Here is a 23,260-nt window from a genome sequence, read left to right on the forward strand (position 1 = left end):
AGACCATTTTTGTGTGTGAGATGGGGTCTCGCTCTGTTGCCCACACTGGAGTGCAGTCGCACAATCTTGGCTCACTGCAACCTCCACCTCCCAGATTCAAGCAATTCTCCTGCCTCAGCCTCCTGAGTAGCTGGGATTACAGGTTTGCACCACCATACCTGGCTAATTCTCTTTTTTTGTATTTTTAGTAGAGACGGGGTTTCACCATGTTGTTCAGGCTAGTCTTGAACTCCTGACCTCATGATCTGCCTGCCTCGGCCTCCCAAAGTGCTGGGATTATAGGCATGAGCCACCACACTTGGCTGACTTTTGTATCCTTAAAGAAAATGTATGTCATGCAAATTATTTCTAGGCATTTCTGATACTGAAGATAGAAAGATATTACATAAATTCCTACATGAACTCAGTCTAATGAAGGTAAAACATGCATAACTACCACATTAGATGTAAGCTGTAAACTTAATTTTTGTTTTGTTCACTGCAATATTCCCAGCTTTTAGCACAGATTCTTGCACATACTAGGCAATCAATACCTGTTGATGAATGAACAAGTTAAATTCTGTAATAAAGATGAGGAAAGTGCCTCATCTTGGGTGCAGCGGGAAACCCTCAAAGAAAAAATAACATTAGAGATGAGTCTGAATGGTGAGAAGCATATGCCACATGGGAAATGAACTGAACTTCCATGATATAAGGACAGAATCTGTCTTGCTTGCCATTACACCCCCACAATCCCTGGCCTAGTTCTGGTAAACATGAAGAACTCTATTTTAGAATCCAAATGAATGGATGAATGGATGGATGGATGGATGGATGGATGGATGAATGGATGGATGGATGGATGGATGGATGGATGGATAGCAAAAGACCCTTCAAAATAAAGGAGCCTCCTGTGCAAAGAAAGAGTAAAGCAGCAGCAAGGCATATCTGCAGCCCGTCATGGCTGCAGCACAGAGTGGCAAAGGGAGTCCCGAAGTGAGTAACACTGGGGAAGCAGGCTGAACTCCACTTTTAAAGAGCCTTAGGTTTTGGACGCCATTTTGAAAGCAACACAGGCCAAAAGTTTGTTTTTTCAGATAAACTCTAATTAAGTGAAGGACAGACCAGCACAGTGAAACCATGAAAGGAGGGAGAAACCACCAAGTAGGCCACTGCAGTCCTTCAGGTAAGACATGTAAGAAGAGACAAAATCCCACAGCTCCCATGGAGCGGAAATACAGACTGTCCGCACACCAGCAAAGACAAGAATGTCTTTCTTTCACAGCATGCTCCAGGACATTTTCTGAAATGCAACATAAAGAGGGATTAAAAGCCCTAAGAAGGGGAAGGAAGCAATGTTTCATTCTCATAAAGGTGTTTAAACTTTAGTCTGTTTCTAGCTCAAACATGTAAGATACATCATGATATTGAAGTATCTATTTCATTAAGTAATATTTGGATAAAAATCTAGGCAAATCATAGGGGAGAATAAGCATCGTATCTTGTCATTCCTTAAATCTTTAAAATGATCGATGATGTCCAGAGCAGTAGTGTGTGTTGCAAGGAATGCAAAAATTATGAGACATGGTACCCCAAAGGCTGCTGGTGTCACCTCGTGGGGAAGAAACCAGTAAGTCCTGAGCACCCACCCCATGGTACTGACTAATGCCACAACTACATCTCAGCTCCACAGGGTCACATCATGGGTTTTTTATAAACCTCATTTCCAGCTGGGCGCAGCGACTCATGCCTGTAATCCCAGCACTTTGGGAGGCTGAGACAGGTGGAACACGAGGTCAGGAGCTCAAGACCAGCCTGGCCAAGATGATGAAAACCCATGTCTACTAAAAATATGAAAAATAGCCAGGGTTGGTGGTGGGTGCCTGTAATCCCAGCTACTCGGGAGACTGAGGCAGAGAACTGCTTGCACCCAGGAGGTGGAGGTTGCAGTGAGCCAAGATTTCGTCACTGCACTCCAGCCTGGGCAATACAGCGAGACTCAGTCTTAAAAAAAAAAAAAAATCACCTCACTTCCCAGGGGAGGAGTCTCCGGAATCCCTGACCTAAGGCCACCCACCTCAGGAGATTATAAGAGAGCCCCAGAGATAAGCATTAAAATATAAATTACTATAAGGAAAGAAAAAACATAATAATGCAAATGATGTCACATGTCTTTATATAGAATTATGTAAAACAAAACTAAAACAAAAATACAAGAAGGGTTGGAGAATGGAGAGTAAAGGTAATCCCGTCCGAAACAAATACACCATTCCCAGGGGATTTCTCAGGGTTTCCGAGGTCAGAGAACCAACACTACCTGCTTGGAAGAATACCTGATACCTGAGGTATCCCAATTTTCTTTTTTTGAAACAGTCTCACTCTGTTGCTCAGGCTGGACTACAGTGGCGCAATCTTGGCTTGCTGTACCCTCCACCTCCTGGGTTCAAGGGATTCTCCTGTCTTAGCCTCCTGAGTAGCTGGGACTACAGGTATAAACCACCACACCCAGCTAATTTTTATGTTTTTAGTAGAGACAGTGTTTTGTTATGTTGTCCAGGCTAGTCTTGAACTCTTGAACTCAGGTGATCCACCTGCCTCAGCCTCCCAAAGTGCTGGGATTACAGGTGAGCTACTGCACCCAGGCGGCATCCCCATTTTCTAGGTTGCAGGAGGCCAGAAGCAACGCATGGCCTGAAGATGCCCACCTCATCTGTCAGCTCTACTCAGCCATATATGCAAATGTCCAAAATAAGAAGTAATGCTTTTCTATTTTACAAGTAATTATTGGAAATATTCAATGCCTGTCACATACAAATAGGTCAAAGAGTTTAAAAAAATGAATGCTGGCCCAAAACTACTAAATCAGTTTGTGAGAAGAGCCAGGGCAGGGATCAGATACACTTGACCTTGGCTTGCAAGAGTTCTTGGGTCATAAACCAGACAGTAAGTGCCAAACAATGAAGTCAAATCATCTTGTTTTACCTGCCCTTAGCCAATCTACTCAGGACTAGATTATAATGCAAAGTTAAGTTACTGAAACATATTTACTTCAGTAAAATATTCACCAAAAACACACATACTGCATTAATTATTTTGTTTGTTTTGAGACAAGGTCTCTGTCTGTCACCCTGGCTGGAATGTAGTGGTTGGATCAATGGCTCACTGCAGCCTCCACCTCCTAGGCTCAAGTGATCCTCCCATCTCAGCCTCCCAAGGAGCTGAGATTACAGGCATGCACCATCACACCCAGCAGATTATTTTTTCTAGAGATAAAGTCTACATATGTTGCCCAGGCTGGTCTCGAACTCCTAGGCTGAAGCAATCTGCCTGCCTCAGCCTCCCAAAGTGCTGAGATTACAGACATGAGCCACCATGACCAGCCAGTTGGAATATTTTTAATGAGGAGTTGGTAAAAAGCTTTTCTCAAAAGCCTGAATTAATTAAAAGTTGCCTTGGATATTAGGAGCTCATTGGCTAAGGATATTACTCTTACTTTCATGTGGCAGAAAATCTACACAAGAAAACCATATTCTTGAACTTGTGTTTAGGGTAAGAGTTGGCAAATACTACTGTGGCCCAAGTCTGCCCCCTTGCACCTGTATTTCTGCATTAGTCTGACTGCAACATTCATTATGTTTATAAATGGCTACTGAACTTCCTAACTTGCAAAACATTTTATCTGATATTGCCAAGATTGTCTTAGTTTCTTATATTGCACACAGCTAAGAAATATGTGTCCCTTAAAATGAGAATGGTATTTTAAAATATTAAAACTGGTTACTTAACAAGCTCTCGGGACTAATGGCAAAATAGAAATCTCACTGTATTCTAACATTAAAATAAAATTTAGCAGTGGACAGCATTGCTACATTACTTTTAACATTGGATGAAACATGTTAGAATGTTATACATCAGAAATTGTAAGTGTTAAACCACAAAAATCTGTTTTAAATTTTTTTAATAAGAATTAAGAGTGCTAAAAGTATAATGAAGCCTTTCTCCCCAACTGGCTTAGCATGGTTGTATGTTCTCTTTTTAATTAAGAAACACTGTATTTAAAATTTTTTGCTAGGACAGCAGGTATATGGAAACTGTATTTTCTTTTTTCGTTTTCTTTTGAGACGGAGTTTCGCTCTTGTTACCCAGGCTGGAGTGCAATGGCACGATCTCGGCTCACCGCAACCTCTGCCTCCTGGGTTCAGGCAATTCTCCTGCCTCAGCCTCCTGAGTAGCTGGGATTACAGGCACGCGCCACCATGCCCAGCTAATTTTTTGTATTTTTAGCAGAGAAGGGGTTTTACCATGTTGACCAGGATGGTCTCGATCTTTTGACCTCGTGATCCACCCGCCTTGGCCTCCCAAAGTGCTGGGATTATAGGCGTGAGCCACCGAGCCTGGCCGGAAACTGTATTTTCTACTCAAAATTACTGTGAACTTACACTGCTTTGTTTTTAAAAACAAAGTTCATTCATTTAAAAAAGTCTATATACCTGGAGTTTCTATCCACAACCACACACACGTCATTTTAAAAAACCCTTCTGTTTACCTGCTTTACCTTTCAGGTTAAGAAAAAAGTTCAGAACAGAATTCTGGTGTAAGTGCCCAAAGACCAAAACAAATTAAACATCATAATGAGAAATCACATTTGTGTTTACGGCAAACCTTAGGAAATTTGGCAGCATTTATTTCAAGTGGATAAATTCATCAATATATGCTATGCATATTTATTGATAAACATACAATCTGGTTTCCTGCTTAAACAATTCACAATTTATATTCAAAACACGTCATACAACACACACACACACACACACACACACACACACACAACTGAAAGGGAGTTTTCAAAGCTAATGAACAAAATTTGGGTCTGGCTTCTTGGCTATGAAGGCTTGGCAAGGTGAACAAGGATGGCAAATTCAATAGGGACTCTGCAGGCCTCAATCTGCTAGCTCTTTGGTGGTCTTTGAGAGGACTGTCTAGCTCAAATTACCTCATTTTGCAGATGGGAGGAAAAGAGCCCAGGTCAAGTGACTTGCCCACAGAGCCAACTGGCAATAGAACTAGACTGAAAATCCAGGTCTCCAATTCTCCATCCAAAAGTGGTAACTCAGTAAACTCATTTAAACTCTGTTCAGAATGGTTCATTTGGCTCATTTCCTTTGGCTTTTACAAAAATAGTTTCACTTTTAGACTGTGAAGTACTTTAACATTATAATCTACAATGTGGTCAATTTGATGATAAAACTAGACTTAAATTAGCTATCAAGCCATACAGAACTGCTGGGAATGCATTCGGTCACAGAGAATAGACCACGTCAAACCATGGCTTAAACACAAGGTGAGATTATGCATCTCACATAAGAAGTGACATTGAAGCTAAGGCCACTGCAGATACTCCATGAAGCCACAAGGGACCAGCTATTCCTAACTTTCTGTGCTGCCATCCTTAGCACACTGGCTTTATCCCCGTGTCTTGTGGTCACAAATGGTCACAGAAATTCAAGACGTTGTGTCCAAGTTCCAGGCAGAAGGCAGGAGAAACAAGACAAAGGTTGAAAGTTTTCTTTTTTTCTTTTTCCCTCTAAAAAGCGTTGCTGTGTTACCTGGGAGGGACATACTCCTCAGCCAATCCCACTGATGCCATATGTGCCATTACTGTGATCTGGCCACACGCACCTGAAAGGGATTCTGTTGAAAGTATTTTCAGCGGAGCACATGGTCACCCTGAACAAAAAACTCTGGAATTCTTTTAGAAAGGAAAAAAATGGGAATGCATATCAAACAGGTGAGTAGCAGAGGCTCCTGCACTATGTAATTTAGATTTTATTTTTTTATTTCTTTATGGTGCCTTTTCAAAAGACAGATAGGAATCCAGGAAGAAGATGGCATTTAGAGTAAAAAGTACTACAACTAAAACCATCGTAACTCCCCAGTTCACGACACTGGGCAAAATGAGAAGGGAAAGGTGTCTCAAAACTGACACTGCTGCCAGGATGACGGCACATGCGGGTGTCGTCCCAGCTTCTAGGGAGGCTGTGGTGGGACTGTCACTTGAGCCCAGGGCCTGAGTCACAGAGAGAAACCTAATTCTAAAAATAAATGTTTAAAGACTTAAAAAAAAAAAAAACCTGAGAGTGCTAAAGTTTGGAGAGTCAGAGTGGGATTGAGTAGTTTTTTTTTTTTTAATGAGACGGAGTCTTGCTCTGTCACCAGGCTGCAGTGCAGTGGTGCAACTCAGCTCACTGCAACCTCTGCCTCCTGGGTTCAAGCAATTCTTCCGCCTCAGCCCCCAAAGAGCTGGGACCACAGGTGCATGCCACCATGCCTGGCTAATTTTTTTGTATTTTTAGTAGAGACGGAGTTTCATCATGTTGGCCAGGATGGTCTTCATCTCTTGATCTCATGATCAACCTGCCTTGCCCTCCCAAAGTGCTGGGATTAATGGCATGAGCCACCGTGCCTGGCCGGATTGAGTAGATTAATGTAAAAGATTCTAGAGCCATACATAGGTCGTTCAAGGCACAGACTATTTGACTATCAGATTAAAATACAATGAATTCCTGGGACTAAAATTATGTTGGCCAGAATCATGGGAAGGAAAGGCCAAAAATGCCCAAGGTCTTTGGATTTCTGCCTAAGATGGGCCCTCTCTTCCTCATCTCTCAAGAGGTAAAGATGATTCAAGAAATGGGGGAAGTGTTTTGGCAATGGAATTACTGAAAACTGCCGAAGCCTGGGTTTCCTTGTGCTATGGGCCCAGATCTGCCTCGTGAAGATAAAACATCAGTAGTGTCAGTAACTCTGAAACATGTGCCTACTGCTACCCTCAATACTTAACATGTGTCTTCTCTCACTGTCCTCAGAACCACACCAAGACAGCTACAATGATCTCACTTTATAAGAGAAGGTGAGACTAAGAGGTTATGTAACAGCCCAGGTCGCATTTAAAGTAAATGGCAGAACTGGGAGAATTAAATCAATTAATATCCCTAAAGCACTCAACTCAGTGCCCAGAACAAAGGTGCTCAATTAATTACATTAATATTATCCTTCTCCCCAGTATCTCATCAACCACCATAGTTTCTCAGACAAACAATAATCATAGTAATCAAAACAGCAACAGCTTCTCTTCATCATTTACTAACCACCTATTTGGCACCTACTGAAGACAACGGGGTTAGTTGTAGCCTCACAGAGATGACAGGGTACTGGTTTCCATGTGAGTACTGCTCACATGGAATGAATGAATACATGACTGCAATCTACACAGTGGGGTAGAGAAGCAGAGAATCAGAGCGATCAACTCTTTCAGCGTCTGCACTGAGTGCTGGTCCTGGCTGAGTGGCTGTTTCCTGAATCCTCTCTGGCAGCATAGCCCTTTATCCTCTAATTCTTCACTACATACTTAAAATTTTGTTTTAGTGCTAAGAACACAGCAGTGAACAAAACCAATAAAATGATACATGATCCTGGGGGAAAACCATAAAAAAAAAACAGATAACACACAGTGTCTGTTGGATGGTAATAAATGTTACACAGATAAAGCAGAGAAAGGGGATGGGTTGTTGCCACCCGTGCCCCCCCCCCCCCGCCAAGGGGTGAAATTTTAAACAGGGTGGTCAGGGAACACCTACATGAAAATATGACATTTCGGTGAAAACTTGAGGAAGTGAGGGAACAAAGTATTCAGAATCAGAGGGAAGAATATTCTAGACAGAGGAAGAAGCAGCTATTACACAAAGGTCCTGAGGCAGATGCATGCCTGGTGAGCTCACAGAAGAGGAAGGAGATCAGTGCTGTCATGGAGGAATGATGTGGAGGAGATCACTGGGCAAGCAAGTGAGAGGCAGGACAGTGACAGCCGACTGTACAGGGCAGTAGACACCGTCTAACTGGCCAGTACTCAGAGTAATGCTGGAAGGCTCTGGGATGGTTTTCTAAGCTAGTTATTCTTGCCCTAGGGGTCAAGACTAGAAGTGAGAAGACCAGGAAAGAGGTTCTCGCATTCATCCAGGTGGGAGATGAGAATGACTTGGACCAGAATGAGAGCAGTAGAAACGGTGAGTAGTTCTCAGATTCTGGATGTCGTCTGAAGGTCAGATCTAAAGAACCAGATAGAAAGGAGTCAAGGATTTAGCTTGTTTCCATTCCAACAGCTAGAAAACACCTTCTACTGAAGATGACGAAAAGTCTGGACAAGAATTCCCTAATTTTTCTGTGTAGATGTGTAGACAAGTAAAACTTTCCAGAATTATGTACTTACTAACTTATATACACTAGATATGTGTATATGAAAATGAAATGTTTTCTTAGTGATTTTTTATTTTACCATTTGAGATTCTTACTCCACAAATTTTTTTTCTTGAATGTGCTCATCATATACTGATCTTTTGTAACTTTCACATTAACAAATAGGCTGGGAAAATTTTCTTGGGAGGCATCTGTACTCAAGAGACGGGAAGATTACTTCACAGAAGCAGACAAAACAGTTCTCAACAAACTTTCCATGTGCTAAAACTGTTATGGTTTTAGCTTCAGAGTGTGGGCAGTTACTGGGTTCTCAAAGAGGACAGGAGGGTGAATTACACATCCCTTTAAAAAGTGGCTGTTGTCGTCACCAGCATTTCACTGTAACTATTACCGGATAATAGTGAGAACTGACAGATGGGATTCTTCAGATGAGAACTGTTTGCCAGCTGGCAGAAACTAAATTGATCAAGATAAGCAAAAAGGCAAAAGAAGTGAAAACTTAAAGTTTTACCTAAATCCTCTCTCCAACTTTCTCAAGTGCATGGGTCCAGCCTCACATACATACCATATATATACACAGATGGCAGAGTGAGTATAAGACAGAATAGTGTTTAACCCAGGCTCTGAATAACACCGGCAATTTTCACTTAACTCAAAGGGTCTCAATTCTGTGTGGCCCGTGTTCCACGGAAGGAGATGAGGGCCCAGCTATTCCTTACAGATAAGGAATGACTTTTTGGGTTGGTCACTCCTGGATTTCTTTGCTGTTGTTTTGTTTTGGGTTTTCTGTTTGTTTTTTGAAACAGTCTCATTCTATCTCCCAGGCTGGAGTGCACTGGTGTGATCTTGGTTCACTGCAACCTCCACCTCCCAAGTTCAAGCAATTCTCCTGTCTCAGCCTCCTGAGTAGCTGGAGTTACAGGCATGCGCCACCATGCCCAGCTAATTTTTGTATTTTTAGTAGAGACGGAATTTCACCATGTTGGCCAGGATGGTCTTGAACTTCTGACCCCAAATGATTTGCCTGCCTCACCCTCCCAAAGTGCTGGGAATACAGGCACCAGCCACCCCGCCCGGCCCACTCCGGGATTTCTTAACTCAGAACTCAGATTCAGGTGCACCTGCCACACAGGATCATTGTCATACAGTATGTTCATGTTCAAGTCAAGTGATCCTTGTCAGAGGCGTCTACCATACATACAGGCATACCTATTTGATTCCACATCAACATTCTAGCCTTCAAAAAAAAGTCCATTAAATTATTGTAGTTGAAAAGAACTAGAGTTTATCTGTGGTATCTATTAAGAACTAGACAGGGTTTGGTTTGAAATTTTTTGAGAAAAAAATTATACGTAATATGGCATTTAAATTCTTTCTTAAAAATTCAGGAATTTCAAAACTATCCCATATATATTAAAAATTCTTTGGTTTCCAAATTTAACCTTGTCTTAGGAATGTAAACTAACTGGTCAGAGATTTCACTTTCCTTTACAAATAAGGTATCTGGAGCCTGATGAGGTCTGCACAAAGCTAATGACAGAGGCAGGCTCAACTCTGAAACCCGCCTCTCATTGCAATGTTCAGGACCCCAAGAAGTGTTACAATACTAATTCTGAATGACAGCTTCCTCATTAACCAACCCAAGGTAAGTTAAACATGCTTTTTCTGTTGTCTCTTTTTGACTGCATTATTAGTCATATTCTTGATCTGATCAATAACAGGGCTTCTTGTTGCAAGTATTTAGTAAGTCCAACATCTGTTAAAAGATGGAAATGTAAGAGTAATAGTTGCTGAAGTTATCTAGATCAGGGGTTCTCAAACTCAAACCATGCTTCCAAACAACCTGGGACCTGGTTCAGTCTGCAGATCCATCCTCTAGTTCCACTGCCTTGATCTGATTACGTGTTCTGGGGCACGCCTGAAAACAGGCCTCCCCAGAGTGGTTCTGATTCAGGTGGCTCATGGATCACTTTGAGAAATGATATTTGGAGCAGGGCTTCTCAAGCTTTAAGGCGCCTATGAATCACCTGGGGGCCTTGGTAAGATGCAGGTTTTGATTGGACAAGTCTAGGGTGGGACTGATTCTGCTTTTCTAATAAGCTCCCAAGTGATGAGATTCAGCTGTTTCCTTCAGGCAGTGAGGGTCTACTAAAGATAACCCATTATAACTAAACTCATTAAGGTTTTTAAATTTCTTATGTTACAGGTTATTGGTTTGTAAGACACTCTTTACTTGCCCACTTTTAATTATATAGTTCAATAGTGTTAAATAGATTCATATGGTGTACGACCATCACTACCTTCCATCTATCTCAACTGTTTTCATTTTGCAAAACTAAAACCCTGCACCCCGTTCAACAACTCCCCATTCCCCGGCCTCCAATACCTGGAAACCACCATTCTGTTTTCCATCTTTTTGAATTTGACTCTTCACATTCAAAAAGGTACCGCATATAAGTCGAGTCAAATATTTGTCTTTTTGTGACTTGCTTGGTGTGTCCTTTTAAAAAATAAAAATTTTCATGCTTCTCTTCCATAAACCTGTGTCTCATCCCGTAGAGTCGTCGCTTTTGGCACCATCTTAAGGACTGAGTGCCTTTTCACACAGCACTAAGGGCCAAGCTGCTCCTGGTTAACCTTTCAATTATAGAAGTTGCAAAATATAATAGAGTCCTAGATTTGAAAACAACACAATGACTCAAGCAGATCAAGTGATTTCCAAATATTAAAAGGTGATAATATAAATGCCTCCTGGCAGAGAGGTGCACATAGGATGAGGGACTAGAATAAAAATTCAGACTTAACGGCCGGGCGCGGTGGCTCAAGCCTGTAATCCCAGCACTTTGGGAGTCCGTGGTGGGTAGATCACAAAGTCAAGAGATTGAGACCATCCTGGTCAACAATGGTGAAACCCCATCTCTACTAAAAATATATATATATAAAAACTTAGCTGGGCATGGTGGCGTGTGCCTGTAATCCCAGCTACTCAGGAGGCTGAGGCAGGAGAATTGCCTGAACCCAGGAGGCGGAGGTTGCGGTGAGCTGAGATCACTCCATTGCACTCCAGACTGGGTAACAAGAGCGAAACTCCATCTCAAAAAAAAAAAAAAATTCAAACTTAACATAATTTGGTAATTTTAAGAGATTACCTCTGCCACTGCTGAGTATTACTGAATTCCACTCTATGCAGGGCTATGAAGGGCACAAAAGAACCAAGACGTAGATCTGCACCAAAAGAGCTTAGAGCAGCTTTGTCCCACAGAAGTATGACAGATGCCACATATGCAATTTAAAATGTATTGTAGCCACATTAACATAAAAAAGTAAAAAGAAACAGATAAAGTTAATTTTATTAATACACTTATTTAACCCAGTACATCCTAGATTTTATCATTTCAACATGCAATCAATGTAAATAATTATCACTAAGACACTCTACATTCTTTTTTCCTGACAAACTCTTTAACATCCGGTGTACATTTTATGCTCACGGCGTAGTTTGGACTAGCCAGGTTTCAAATATTCAACGGCCATGGGTGGCTAGTGGCCACCACTGGGCAAGACAGACTTAGCATCTGATTTTAGAGACCAAGAATATATTTCAAGCAGTGGTGACTTGAATGAGCACAGGCTGGGGTTATGGGAGAAAATCTCAAGCTAAAGATACAGGCCTAGGCAGAGAAACCATAATAAGCTTAAACACACTGAGACTGCAGTACACCGTTTTCCACTCTATGCTATCCTAATACACACAATTTTAGTCAATGGGAGGCACAGCGCTAGGATTATGACCGTCATGAAACCTACTGACCAGCGAACTGCTCATCTTCCCCTTTCTCTTGTTGCAGTTCTTATATTATAAACTGTATTTATAGATGTATGATTAATTCTAATACAGGAATTAATTTAAGGTTTCCTTTAGACTTGAACCTACTTTAGCTCAGTCCTCTGTATCCTGATAAGCTGAAAAGCAGACACGGTAGAGATAATTCTAAACTCTCTATTTTGTTTCTTCAAAATACAGGTATTCTCACGGTTGCTTTCTCTCAACACTCCTTTCTTTCTGCCTTATTTAAAAAAAGCAAAACCAAACCCTCAAAGCATGATAGATTTTAAAGATGCAATTAATTAAGGTTCCATATGGGACTTTTTAAAAACCACATAATTGCTGACAAAATACCAACCAGGCTGATGTACAGTGAGGCAAAAGAACCACCAGTCATTATCAAAACTTTAAATCATATGGGAAGGTAAAAATAAACAGCATGCTATTTTCTTTCTTTCTTTTTTTTTTGAGACGGAGTTTCGCTCTTGTTACCCAGGCTGGAGTGCAATGGCACGATCTCGGCTCACCGCAACCTCTGCCTCCTGGGTTCAGGCAATTCTCCTGCCTCAGCCTCCTGAGTAGCTGGGATTACAGGCATGCGCCACCATGTCCAGCTAATTTTTTGTATTTTTAGTAGAGACGGGGTTTCACCATGTTGACCAGGATGGTCTCGATCTCTTGACCTCATGATCCACCCGCCTCGGCCTCCCAAAGTGCTGGGATTACAGGCTTGAGCCACCGCGCCCGGCCGCTGTTTTCACATACCATATTCAGAAAGGCATGTGTGAGGGAGGCTATAATCAAGACAGGAAGAGGCATTTTCACAGATAACTTCTCAAGGGAGTTGCGGACTGTCACTCTCATGCCCCTCACTTGTTCCTTCCAACCTATTACCATCTGGCCTTGCTCCAACTATCTGCCATCTGCAACATTTCTTTCAAGGTCAACAGCAACAAATGCCATCAGTCTCTTCTCAGCCCTCAAGATCTCTGACTACCCTGCCACAACACTTCTTTTCTTTCTCTTTTTTTTAAGAGACAGGGATACCCTCTGTCATCCAGGCTGGAGGGCAGTGGTGTGATAATGATAATTGCTCACTTCAGCCTCCTGGGCTCAGGCAACTTCCTGTCTCAGCCTAAGTATCTGGGACTGCTGGTGCACGACAACATGCCTGGATAATTTTTTAAAATTATTTTTTGTAGAGACAGGGGTCTTGCTACCCTGCCCAAGCTGATCTCAAACTCCTGGCCTCAAGCAACTCTCCTAGCTTCAGCCTCCCAGGTTGCTGGAATTACAGGCATGGACCACTGAACTCGGCCCACTTTCTTTTTTAAATTTGATCTTCTCCTTCAGTTTCCACCAATCCAGACAGCATTTTCTATCCAAAGCTAATCATTCTTTCCCTCTCACTGGCTCCTCTTTCAGTAATTCTGATTATAAAGTGAGACTCTGTCCTCACACTTTGCTTTCTCAGACATATCATCCATGCCTAAGGGTCAACAGCCTCCTCCACTCTTTCAATTCTGCCCTTTCCCTTGGCATTCCCAGTCACTTGCTGCATGCTTCCACTTGCAGGGAATTCATTACTTTTAGCGAATGCACTAAAAGCAAGTGCTCAGCTGACTATCAAATACCAGAAGTGTACCCAAAGGACACTTCAACTCCTCGCTGGGTCAATTCCCTCACTGGGTCAAAGTCTTTCCTGTGTGGAAGCGAGAGAAAGGAACAGAATTAACACTGAATATTGTGGCGAGCCCAAAACATGTCTCCTGATGAACACATTTTATGTGGTTGTAGAATCCGGGCCTCCTTTCCCACGATGCCATGCTTCCGCTTTCTCAACAGATACTTATTGCTGGTGAATGTCCATGAATCAGAAAACCATGGGACTGTGCCTTTACTCCACTCAAACTCTCCATACTCCCAAAGCTGGACCTCATGGACCTCAGATCATGTAATACTCAAACATGGCACTCCAGTAAACCACTTTCTGGCCAGAAACTTGTCCTTCCCATACGTCCTCTCCCTTTCATCCACTACAGCTCTCCAGCATGATCCTCAGGTCCTGGATGCAGCACTCTCTGTGGTTATCAGGGGAGGCTTCACTGCCTTCATTTCACTTTCCTTCCAGCCCGGTCTAGGACCCTCAGCACATACTCATCACCGCGTATATCACCAGCCACCACCCACATGCTCTTTGATGCCCAGGCTCATTTGGTCCAGCCTACTTCCAAAGTGTGAGACTCAATAAACACACAACCACCCCACTGTGCTCCTCAAGGGCTTATTAACTGCCTCTTTTAGATTCTCCTGGGTATAGTTCAGACTTAAAATGTCTCACTTTGGGAGACAACGTAATTTAACCATTGGAAGAACAAATGTTGCGCTATATATTTCAGGCATTTTCCAACTCAAAACCTCCAAGGAAAAAACAAATGTGTATCTTAAAAGAGGCAGAACTATTTAGGTCAAAAAGGACACAGAGCATGAGAAAGAAAAAAAGATGTCATTGAATTTAACAAAAGAGTGAACAGTATTGTTCACAGTAACAGAAGAGTTAAGCGTGAAGTGATTAGGATACAGTACTTGAACTTGGCACCACCTTTTACCGGGCATTACGACATTGCTATGGGTTTTCAAAGCTCCGTTCGAGCAGAGGAAAAAGGATCTGAATTCTGTCACTGTACTGGCAACACTACCTAGGCATGATGAAGACAATATCTAATAGAATATGACGTATACGTGATTCATCAAACTCTTCAATAAAAATATATTTTAGAAATTATCAACATGCCCTTTCAATCATGTTACAAAAATAACACAATCTTTTCAACACAGATAGACCCCCAGATCAATTAGAATCTCTCTGCTGCCATGCCTCTGTGGACCTAGAAATTGCCACTTACATTTGTAAACAAGGCTTGGTTTCATTACTGTAAATCAATTTGGCAGGACTTATCACTCCACAGAGAGCTGAAAAATTGAATTTCTGGACTTCTAAGGAAGAGGATTTAACTACATTAAGGCTTCCAAAAGGAAGATAACTAACTCTTCTTTAGCAGAAAATGTCCCTGGAGAATTCTATCTATTTCTTGATGTAGTAGCAACGGAGGTATCTGTCTACACCTGCTGACGCTCACAAGTAAAAAGAAAGAAGTACTGTGAGTCTCTGTGATAATGGAGCATACAGCTACCACTGAAGTCTTTATTGCTAATAAGTAATGGATTTTAAGGAAAAAGAGATACTCAAATCTATCTATAACCAAACAAACAAACACCTAGAAAAATCTAGGGTTAAAGAACATGTATAATTTAAGACTTTTGATCTGAGCCTTCCTCAATAACCTAAGTTTAAGAACAATTACCAAAGTGACAAGATCCCATCTCAGATAGCAGAACGAGAATGAGGCTATTCTTCAACGTGGTCATGTTTTATCTTTACAACTTCAATCATAGATGTAAATGGAAATTTCTGCTCCCTTTGCTACTTTTCTGCTTGACTGAATTTTATAATGAAAACGTCTGTTCCTTCCAGACAGAGCACGAGTGTCATTCAAATTGTACACACCAGGCAAAGAGTGAATGCATTTGTTCAGATGCAAAAATCATTTAAATATGCGTCATTACAGGCTGGCTGCAGCACATTTGTGGATACAGCAGTTTAAAATTCTCTTAAGCAATAAAGCAAGGCTACAAATCAAAGTGCATTCAGGCTTCAAACATCTCAGACTATGTTTTCCTGTTTGCACATAGCAAGCCCCGCCTTCCTTTCCTGACCCTACTCAAAGAGAAAGCACTGGAACCGAGCCCTAGCCCATCCTAATACCCCAAACGTCTTCCGGGTCAACAATCCAAAGTCACATGAAAACTCCATCTTCGGTTTCTCTCTCCAGGGAGCAAATATTTTGAAGAGCAAGTATTCCAGGCAAGCAGAAACTCAGCCTTTAAATCAAATTAAGCTTTAAATAGTCTGAAGTAAAGCCTTGCCTCACACAGAAGGCACCCAGAAAGTGTGTGAAGAAGAGATATTCCCCTTTTATATTTAACATTTAGAAATGAGAAAACTGTGTGTAATTAATGCTTATTGGGGTTATCCCTCATTTCAAATAATGAAGTTCCTGTCTTTCATTTAAAATCATAAAGAAGATTTAAATGTAAACTAAAGAAGAATTATAGTTAGGATCTGAAGTGTTTTAACCCAGAATTGTGGTTTTTGAAGAAAATGCTAAGAAAATATTCGATTTGGTAAGAATATCTGGATACCAGAATCTTCTAAGAAACGTAATTTACCATTTTTGGGCCAAACGCAGAGAGTTTCTAACAATGATAAGGTTAACAGGCTGTAGGATCTTAATTCTCTAAAGCTTAAGGTGACCCATTTAATGACTTAAATAAGTGTGTACTCAGGGTCACTCACAAGGAAGAAAAAGGTCAGTTTTCTCTATTGGCCTAACCCCCTCCCCACTCATGCCAGTACACGGTCATTCTAGAGATTCACTTCATTTTTGGTTTATGTTCAAACTGTCTGGATATTTCAGGACCTTTGCTTTTATGTTTCCATAACAGGAAACTTTTTATTATTTACATAAGTCCCTGAAAAATGTGTATTTTTAAAGCCATCTAGAGTAGGCCATCTTTGGGAGAAAACAGAGCTTTGATGGGTTAAAAAGCCAACTGGAGTGCCAAGAAGTACAAAAGACACCTTTGCCTACAATTCTCATGTGCAAAAGAACATTCAGCAATTATAACGATAAATAACAGGCAATATGTGTGTTTTCCCGGATCCTAAGCACTTGATAAAACCATACTGTCATTTTACACTCATTTTAGCAGCTTTTTAATCAGTATTACTACATAGGACAGTTTTCTAGGTTTCCAGATGATTTCACTTTCTCTTCTTCCCAGTTATAAATTTTGGTACAGCTGTAAGCTCTCCTCACATTGTAAGATGATAATTACAGCAGTGAGACCACATCTCTGTTTTTTTTTGTTTGTTTGTTTTTTTGAGATAGAGTCTCACTCTGTCGCCAAGGCTATAGTGCAGTGGCACAATCTCGGCTCAATGCAACCTCCACCTCCTGGATTCAAGTGATTATTCTGCCTCAGCCTCCTGAGTAGCTGAAACTACAGGTGTGTGCCACCATGCCCAGCTAATTTTTGTATTTTTAGTAGAGACAGGGTTTCACCATATTGGCTAGGCTGGTCTCGAATTCCTGACCTTGTGATCCTGATCCACCCACCTTGGCTTCCCAAAGTGCTGGGATTATAGGCATGAGCCACTGTGCCCCGCCCACATCTATGTTGCTTTAAAAAGATACTTTGCAAGAAATATATTTAAGTTGAAGTATCTGAAATACTTTTCAAAGTCAAACTTTGAGAGGATTATGCTTAATTATATATCCTCACATCTTTAAATTGTTAAAAATGAATACATAAATATTTCCTAAGGATTTATGCTTGATTTATTTGATTCTTACATACTCGTCGTCATTAACTGGCAGAGAAAGCAAAAGTAACAACAACAAAAATACCTGGTTGTGGTGATAGTCCAGAACGAGGTTGATTTCTGCATCAATAGCAGGGTTTCTACAATAAGCTCACTCAAATTTTATTAGTTCTTTGCATTAAATCAAGGGTCTAGGAGAATTTAATAAAAGCCAAAAACACTCCTAACTTTTGCCCAAAACAAATTTTCATCCCAAATGGTACTCAACAATAAACCAACCGAGAAAAATGGAGTAACAGACATACGCCATGTTCAAGGGTTCTCTGTTTAACCTAAGAAGCCTTATCAAAAAATGGCAAATTCAGGCTTCTTAGGTATCCCATTGAGTGTGAATTCTTGGAGGAGCATCCACAGAAAGAGGACCAGTAAATAGTATGTGTGAGGCCTGGCCTGGACATGATGGCTCCTGCAGGCCTCTGCAACGCCACGGCACTGATGAGATTTCCTAGCAAGTATGTGCTGTGTGACAAAATGCACAACCCCAGAGGACTCCTATTAAACACTGATATCTAGAAGGCTAAATACTATTGATACGTGAAATTAAACATGGAGTCAGCAGGCCCAGGGTCTTTATGAAGTCAAAGATCAGATCCACTGAGGTTAAAGAACCTATTGAAGAAACCATGTGCATGGATGCCCAGGAATTTAGACTCAACTGGGAATTTCGAGAATTTAGAACAAAGGTGGGGGAAAAAACCCTAAGCTCACATTATTTAAATAGCAAAACAGGGTAACTTCCTGACATACTGAACATGCCCTATTCATATTAAACATGCTTGGAGAATATCATTAGTCCATGGCCTACAATCAATTCTAAGCTTTCAAGAAAGCAAGAGCTACAGGACCTATTAACAAAAATACAGCAACACTGGGAAACTATCTTCACAGCTGATAAAGACACAATCCAATAAATAAGGGGATCTTCAGTGGCATCCAAACCTTGAAAAAATAAATTTTAAAAACGTTATAACATATTCTCATAAAGTAGTTAACACTAAAAGAAATGATTTCAGGGAATTCAAGCTGGGTAATATTCTTGAAAATACAGGTACCTAATCAATAAAGAGAATGTCCCTCAAATTTTTCATGGCACAAAAATACTTAAAACTTTAGAAGGAGAGTACCTACATCTTTTAATATATCAAACACCTACTAAAATACTATATTCATGTAATCATTTAATAAAAACATTAAAATATGGTGATGCCGGGCATGGCAGCTCATGCCTGTAACCCCAGAACTTTGGGAGGCTGAGGTGGGTGGATCACAAGGTCAGGAGATTGATCCTGGCCAACATGGTGAAACCTCATCCCTAATAAAATAACAAAATAATAATAATAATAATAAGCTGGGCGTGGTGGCACGCAACTGTAGTCCCAGCTACTTGGGACACTGAGGCAGGGGAATTGGTTAAACCTGGAAGGCAAAGTTTGTAGTAAGCCAAGATCACACCACTGCACTCCAGCCTGGGCAACAGAGCAAGACTCGGTCTCAAAAACATAGATATATGTGATAACAGAAGTTCATGTTTAGCTTTCATAAATAGCATCCTAACCTTTAAGGTACAACATAAGAATCTGAAACTTCAAAAACCTATCATCGCTGAATAATATTTAGAAGCATATTTCTGTAAAAATAATTCTTTATTATTAGCCTTAAAAACTAAGGACAGTAAAACTATTGTAAATGAATCTAATGTATGTTTGATCTCTCAACTCAGATGCCTCCAATACACCGACTTTTTACTAGACATGTGTAGGATAGGTTGAACCCTATTTCTGGAGTTGAACATCAAGATCCAGAGACACTTGGTTTCTTCTCATCTGAGATCCCTATGGTACTTCTTGGTTGTTACATAAAACCTGCTCTTCCTCTGTTAATCAGTAAGGAGTAAGTAAAGTAAATGACATTTGCCATAATCTCAGGAATTCTTTCAGGCATGTGAAATTGCTGCTCTATACCTTCTGTCTTTCTAATATTTGGGCTATTCCTTCTTTTCCCTTTCTTTTCCCAATATTCAGCTACATCCTCAATTCATTCATTAAATTTATTTATTTATTTATTAAGTATGTACTATGTGCCAGACATATTCAAGCTCTGAGAATATTTCAGTGAATTAACAAAAGTCCCTTGGCCAGGTGCGGTGGCTCACACCTGTAATCCCCGCACCTTGGAAGGCTGAGGTCAGGAGTCCAAGACTAGCCTGGCCAAGATGGCGAAACCCCGTCTCTACTAAAAACACAAAAAAATTAGCCAGGCATGGTGGCGGGCACCTGCAATCCCAGCTACTCGGGAGGCTGAGGCAGAGAATTGCTTGAACCTGGGAGGCGGAGGTTGCAGTGAGCCAAGCCTGAGCCACTACACTCCAGCCTGGGTGACAGAGTGAGACTCCCTCTCAAAAAAAAATAATAAAATCAATTAATAACAAATAAATAAATAAAACAAAAGGCCCTATTATTGAAGAGCTTACATTTTGAACAAAAATCAATTATTTCTAAATGTCTGAGCACTGTAGGAAAGGGTTAACCATCACTGCCACGCACTACTCATTCCCAACACAGCTGCACAATTATTGTTTCCTCTCATCAGGTCCTCAGAACCACTGACTGTAATACTTTCTTCCAACCTATTACCCTGTGAGTTTACTAGAAAAATTCAAAGCTGACCAAAAGCTGTTTGCATGATACTATAGGCTATGAAAGTATTACTCCAGAGTATAATCAGTTTACCCTCCAACCCAATTGTAGCATCTATTAAAAGAGCTAACATAATAAAAAGCTATATCCTGACGCCCAGCATTTACAGCATAACAAGGACTAAGAAAATAGGTATCTTAGAGGTAGGTAAATTTACATTTATTAATGACATGTGCAATACAAATAAAACCACACTGAATATACAGATATCTTTCTGGACATCAAATAAGAGAAATAATCAAATGAATTAATGTCTTTCCAAATTAAAAATCTCTAGAACTGTTCCAATGTTAAATCATAAACCACCATAGTTCTATTCTAATTTTCTATTATTATTTCTCAATGCTACCAACAAAAACTATTTTTCCTGGAACATCCCCATAAACCTTTTTATTTATTTATTACCGTGTGTGTGTTGGGGGGCGGGGGTTTGAGACAAAGTTTCGGTCTTTTTGACCTGGCTGGAGTGCAATGGTGCAATGCTGGCTCACTGTAACCTCCGCTTCCTGGGTTCAAGGGATTCTCCTGCCTCAGCCTTCTGAGTAACTGGGATTACAGGTGCCTACCACTACACCTGGCTAATTTTTGTATTTTTAGTAGAGATGGGTGTTTCACCATATTGGCCAGGCTGGTCTCAAACTCCTGATCTCAGGCGATCCGCCCGCCTTGGCCTCCCAAAGTGCTGGGATTAAAGGCGTGAGCCATCGCACCCGTCCCCCATAAACATGTTTAAATCGATGCCTCTTCATTTTCTTTACTTAGCCCTCAGGATCCACATCACGGCTCTACTTTCTTTGAAACAACTTTTACCATATGCTCCACCTCACACTACCATCTCCCTACCTCCTATGCTTACAGCAAACCCGACCTTAAAAAGTTTACAATTATTAATTAGGACTGGAAATTTCTGACAGGTTTGTGGTCAGGGAAGACTATTCAGGGAACAGTCTAGTTTTGATCACGTTGAGTTTGAAGTTCCTGAACAAACACCTGTCTGTTTGTTAAAGGAGTGAAGATCAACGTGTTTCTAAAGTAAAAACAATCACAAGTACAAACCTCTACAACATCTTACGCAGGGAAATTTGGCCCTGAAATGGGCATAAAGGTAATTTTCTATATGTATAATCATAAGTTATACCCAAGAAAAAGCAAACATTTTGTAAAGTCGAGATAATAGCATACAAGAAACTCAGCTCAATTAAACCACAGTTTAGCTTTATCTAAGTCAAAGTTAGACAACTAAATTAGGATGCCTTTAACAGTAACTTGCCTTGTGACTTCTAATCTTAAAACAAACTTTCCAGATTAAAAAAAAATGTCTGGAAACCTGAAACTCAACTTCTTCCTGCCATCAAATTAGGCTTCCTTGATCAATTTCCCCATAACAAGAGGAGGTCACAAAAAATCATTCACGGCCATCTCATGTAGCTGTCTCTTCTGCAACTTACCCCTAAACTCTGTGCTTAAATAGCTATTCTCCTCCTAATTTTTCCACTGTAGGTCTTCCCTCTATGAAACCTGAGCCCATCCATTTCCTTTCCCACCATGCTTCTGGTACAGTTTGATCAGGTATATGGCATGTGTATTGTGAGTCTGCCAGAACTGCTCATATTTGTACGTATTTTTATCTTTGTATCTTACAACTCTTTGTTATTTTGTACTTTTGTTTTTGTCTAAAGTTAGTATTTGCTCCATTTAAAAAATGTGCCTATTTTCTATGCATCCATCAATACTATATCTTTCCCAAACTCTCCCTTAGAACCCTAAAAACCATGCTAAGTACAGAAAAATCCTTTAACGCAGGTAATGCATCAATGCCATTTTTTCCTGGAGGCCTCTCTCCTGGGACCAGCCGGTTTGTCTCCTCCAATCTGGACTAGCTGCTTTCCAGACGGCTGCACAGCTGTTGCCTTGAGATTTCCCTTCACCGTAGGTTTTCAAAGCCAAAGCCTAAGACTCACTGACAGGAGTAGGAGAGAAAAAAAAAAAAAAGACAGAGACACTCCTGGGATGCATCACCAACAGGAGCTGAAATTTATCAAGGGATACGGAAGACAGGGAATGTTTAATGAAGCCACTCAGTGACTAATATGATAAAAAAGAAAGACGACAGAATTTATCCCTTGACTGTATACTAAAACAAATACTGAGAGCCTTCTTTGTCAAATACTAAAATGTGAACATTTCCTAACAGCCTTTGACACCGAAATTAAAATACATCTTAACCGAGGCTGTAGATTCATCTTTATGTCATTTCTTACATCCATGATGCTTTTTTGTGTACCTGAAAAAAAGCATATTTTTTTCTCAATGCTAATTGAGAACTGACTTAAAAAAAATCAGTATTTAAGTAAAAACATCAAATAACTTTTTAAAAATATACTTGAGAAAAAAAAATTTCCTTAATTTCATTTCAGTATTCCCTTTATAATAATGAACAGTTCTGCTTTAATGCATATTATTTGGAATTATCATAAAGATATGCTGTCCCTAATTCACAATAGTAAAACTGAAAAATTTTAAGTTCACAAAAAAGCATTTCTTTAGTACTTTTCCTAGGGAAGAAATACATCAAAAATTCCCTATCATTTACTATGAGATGTCTATGCCTACTATATTTTACATATTTATATACTATTTTTAATGTACTTCATTCTTTAAAACATAATGAAAACTTGGCTTTCATGACAAAGGCTAAAGTTAATTCAGTTAATGCCATCTCTTTTGTGTTGGTTGTAAACCACTCTTCTACCCCAAGAATCATAATAATGGCTGTTTGTACCACTCTAAACACTTCCTTAAATTTCATATTCTTCATCTGGCTACAATTATCCACATGGCATAAACCATAGAGCTCTCAATCCCAAAATCTTCCATTAGTGTCACACATAAATTCTATTTTCTACTACAGCCGCCTGTAAAGTTATTTAACGGCTTGAATGATTTAAAAAAACAATCAAACTCAAGACAGGATCTCAAGTTCTCTATTCGTTTTGGGAA

The 23,260-nt window shown here is 40.4% G+C and overlaps 1 protein-coding gene across 18 annotated transcripts in view; it reads right to left on the reverse strand.

Annotated features, from left to right (window-relative positions):
* The window catches only part of APP (amyloid beta precursor protein), a 280,730-nt gene that overhangs the window by 165,630 nt on the left and 91,840 nt on the right, over positions 1-23,260 (reverse strand). The window lies entirely within an intron of this gene.

This window comes from Callithrix jacchus, chromosome 21 (assembly GCF_049354715.1).
Source record: "Callithrix jacchus isolate 240 chromosome 21, calJac240_pri, whole genome shotgun sequence".
Classification (NCBI taxonomy): domain Eukaryota; kingdom Metazoa; phylum Chordata; class Mammalia; order Primates; family Cebidae; genus Callithrix; species Callithrix jacchus.